Source organism: Nuphar pumila, chromosome 1, assembly GCF_984573655.1.
Source record: "Nuphar pumila chromosome 1, dmNupPumi1.hap1.1, whole genome shotgun sequence".
Taxonomy (NCBI): Eukaryota; Viridiplantae; Streptophyta; class Magnoliopsida; order Nymphaeales; family Nymphaeaceae; genus Nuphar; species Nuphar pumila.
The window spans coordinates 78,751,493-78,755,871 of record NC_143249.1 but is presented as its reverse complement, the minus strand read 5'-3'; positions in this window follow the sequence as shown (position 1 = coordinate 78,755,871).

Here is a 4,379-nt window from a genome sequence, read left to right as displayed (position 1 = left end):
GTTGTTGATGTCGTCATGAATCCTAGTAGTGGAACTTAGACACGAGATGAAGTGTTTGAGTCTCTTAACGAAAAGGATAACGAAGGAAATCATCCTCTTATCTAGTTGATATCTGTGGCCTTTGTAGTTCGAGTAAGTAGAATCTGAAGGGTGTTTTACACCTGGTGCCTCAAAGACAGCTGGTTTGGGAGCCACCGGTTCGAAAGCTTGTTACATGAACTGCATAGAAAGCCTAAGAGATAGAGACATTGCACATGACGAGAGGAAGACTATACGTAAACTATTAGAACAGAAGGTCTAGTGACTCGAGCAATTAAGTCCGAGGGATACTTTGTATCTAGTGCCCTAAGGTCGGCCGGCCTGGGAGTCACTGACCCAAAGCTCGCTACACGGGTCACGAAAACTGACTATTCGAAATAGTGCTCATGTGAGAAGAATGCTCAAGAGAACAAATTTGAAAAAGGGTGAAAAATGAAAGAAAGAAAAAAAAAAGATAATGTGCTGAATGAGAAAATTTTCATTGCGTAGGCATATATGTGTATTACTGTGCAGAAATATACAAGTGAGAATAAATGAGTAAAACATGAAAATACTTGATTTTCTGAGAAAAATCATAAACTAGCTACAATATTAGAAAAGTGAAGGAAAAAGAATTTTTACTGTGGTGGCATGAGATTTTTAAACTTGTTTTGAGAATGTCAATTACATGAAATATTTGTTCCAACTGCATTCTTAAGAGCCTAATATTTTTGAAAAATCATCCTCGCATGTCATTGCTGTTTGTGGGTAGCATCTCTGCAAACCCTCACGAGACCTTACTCGTCCACTGGTGTAAACCAGGGGTTTAAAGGGCTTGTTGCATACGCTAAATGCAACCGTGATTCCTACGAAAGTGAGTTAGTTTTTATGCATTCATATTTAGCATTTCTTGTCTCTGTTGCATAGCATAATTACGGTTTGTTAAGGGACTAACAAACATTCAAGCATGGGGGTATTTGATGATGCATGAAATGCACATCATGTTAATAATTTTTTCATGCATTTTGTAACAAGTTCAAGGTTTTAAACCCATGTTTAGATGTATTTTGATAGTAAGGGGTTATGGTTCGAATTTCAGAAAAATCGGAGTTAAAATGAGAGAGTTATGGCTATTTCAGTGTTTGGGCACGGATTTCGAGGTGGATCGGATCCATATCCGACCCAATTAGGTTATTTGGACTTTGGATCAACCTTTAGAAAGCCCAAAACCCAACCCACACACCTATCCATATCCAATTCAAAAAGTTTTGCAGAAAACCCCCCAGAAAGTGGCGCCTAGCAAAATTTTATTTTTTAACCTTCTTTCTGAAAAATGTCAAAATTATAAATACAATTTTTAGAGAAGCCCTAGATGTCTTTGGCTTGGAATTGATGCCCCTTGCAGTGCCTCTAGCTCCAGCACCTCCTTCCCCTCCATTCTCCCACGTTTTGGCCATTGAAGACCGGTTTATGCTTGGGTTACAAGCATATTTCGATCTCTCTTGTTATTTTCTTGCATTTCTTTCTTTTTCCTTGCTATGTTTTCACCATTTTTCTGTGTTTTGGCAGGTGTAGCAGAGGTGGAGACTACTAACCTTGTGTGGGAGTGCGAAACACACCAACAAGGTGAGCCGGCCCTACCTCCATCCGGTTTTCTACACCCTCCGATCGCGAATCGGCGCATACTCCATCTTCGGTGGATCTCCAACGTGTAGCAGCTGCAAAGGTGCTGTTTTTGGTGAAGTCCAGCATTCTCGAACCTTTTGGGACGTCAAGGTCAAGCCACGGTCCGCTCTTTTTCATCCCCCCGGTCGTCGGATCACCCAAGAGGTAGGTCTTCTCCTCCCTTCTCTTTTAGCTAAAACCGAAATTGTGTGTTTGATTTTCTTTTATTATTTTCTGTGTGTTTTCTTTATTTTTATTGTTTTAGCCCTAGAATAGCATTCGTGCACAGACCAGCACGGTAGATTTAGGTTTGATTCTAATTCTTTATTGCTCGAATCATATTTTCTATCGTTTTCACCTAAATCGTGTAAATCGGCTAGATTCCCCTCTAGCCGATTTTTCTTTTCTGTCCAGCGTGTTGCAGTGAGTTGTTTTGCAGAAAAAAAAAAACTGTCAAAAAGTTCATGTTGAAGTCGTTTAGTCATTGGTTGTGATTGAGTATTGTTTTAATCAATAAAAAATTTAAATATCGGTTAGACTACTTCTAGCCGATCCTTGTGTTTAGGAAGTTCATGTGTGTGTGTAATCTTCTACTTCATGCTGCATGTCTGCATCTTTTTGGTGATTTTACAGTGTTGCAAAGTGTGTTGTGGTCGAGTTTAGCATTTTAGGATTGTTCTAAATAATCTTTTTTATCATTTTGTGTTTTTGTGTTTTGTGTCTATTGAGAAAAATACAAAAATCGAGTGTTTTGGTGTTCTTGATTGTAGTGGTTATTCAGCTAGATGCATGTTTGATGTTTAATTTAGTTTTTCAATCATATAAATTATTCTTTCATGTTTATTGAAGTTAGATATTATATTAGAAATAGATTTAGCATTTTTAATGTTTCATGCTTTATTCCTTAGAATAGTCGTTTATAGAATTTGATGTTTTCGGTGTTTTTAGGATTTCTAGAATGTTATACATCTTGTTTATGCTGTCATTAGTTTAAATTAGTTATTTCTAATCAAGTTTTGATTTAGATTTGTTTGTATCGTAGTGAGTCTTGTTTGATCTTTGCATTTGTTTTTCTTAGTTAGTGAAAATTTTATTTTTAGTGGAAATCGATTTTTTTTTTAGTATTCTTCTTCCCCAAGGAGGGGCAGCAGCCATTAGAGCTCAATTCGAGCTCTAGGCTGCGTGTGGCAGCCATTAGAGCTCCCCTTGAGCTCCACGGCTGTTTTTGGTAATCATTAATTGTAAATTAGGTAGGGTTAATTAGGTTGTCTAGATTCAATGTATTAGGGTTATTGCCTTAGCCGTTTTTAGGGGTCATTTAAGTAAGTTTTGGGAATTAGGATAGCATTTAATCCTAGAAAATCGTATTTCTATTTAAGTCTTTTTATTCCCTAGGTGATTTTAATTGCATTAGCTTAGAAAATAGCACCATTAGGGTTGGCGATTTTTGAGAAGGAAGGTAATTGAATTTGAAAAGTTTTTGGAAATAGTAGATTCTTTAAAAATCGTGTGGAGCATTCAAAGGAGCATTAAATTTTGAATGTGCATTAAAAAAAGGAGTTACTCATTGGCTTTGGAAAGTGTTTTTGAAATTCAATTAAATTTCCAATTTAGGTTCCACGATTTTCAGAAATAAATAAATATCATTTACTTTAATCTTGGAAAGTAAAAATCATGGGATTTTCTAAGTTGGACTTTTCGTTTTCCAAAGTGGGCCTTTAAATATAATTAAGGAGTGTAACTCCCTCATTAAGTGGGGCGATTTTTGAGAATCCAAATCATTTCAAAGTTTGAGCATTGATAATTATTACTTTATTTTCCCAACCTTCTACATTAAAATCGTTAGCTTTGAATTAATTTTAGGATAATTAATAGGTTACTAATTTAGTCGACCTAATTAAGTGAGTCAAACCCTAGTCTAAACCCACCTGAGTCTAGTCAAAACTGAGCCTAGCCCAAGTCAAACCTAACCTAAGCTTAGGTCAACCGAGTCTAGCTAACCTAGCCTAACCTAATCTAAGTCAAACCTAGGTCGAGTCAACCTTAGTCCGAGTCTATCTCACCCAACCTAACATAGTTAATTCCCTTGACTAAGCATAGGAACCGAGCCCACCTCAACCAAACCGACCTTAGCTAAGTCAACCCGAACCTAGTTAAGTCAAAGACCAATTCTAGTTGAGTCAAACCTAACCTAACCTAGTCAATTAGATTGACTTGGTTAGGTGATTCATGTACCTAACCCAAACCGAGTCCACCGAGCCTAGTCGAGTCGACCCTAGTCTTAGTTCAAATCCGTACCTTATTGTTCCCTAGTAGTCTCATTCTTTTTAGATTTAATCCATAGTGATTTTAGAATAGCTAGTGTAGTTATTTATTTAAGTGTTTTAGTTAAATTTTATATTTGTTGATTTGATGCGTGCTTGTTGGTTTGTCGTATGTTAATAATTTAGTTAGTATAGTGAATTTAGTTTATATTTGGTGCAGTACTTAGTCATATAGTTAAATACATGATTTAGTGTCTTAGTTGTAATTGCATTTTTATTTCATTTAGCTTATAGTCATAAAATGCATATCATACTTCATTTAGATTTCATTTAGCTTCATCGTAGTTAATATCAGCATATAATCAGTCATATAGGATCATTTAAGTCTGCATTACATTTAGATTACATTCTTAGTGTGTAAAATAGATTCAT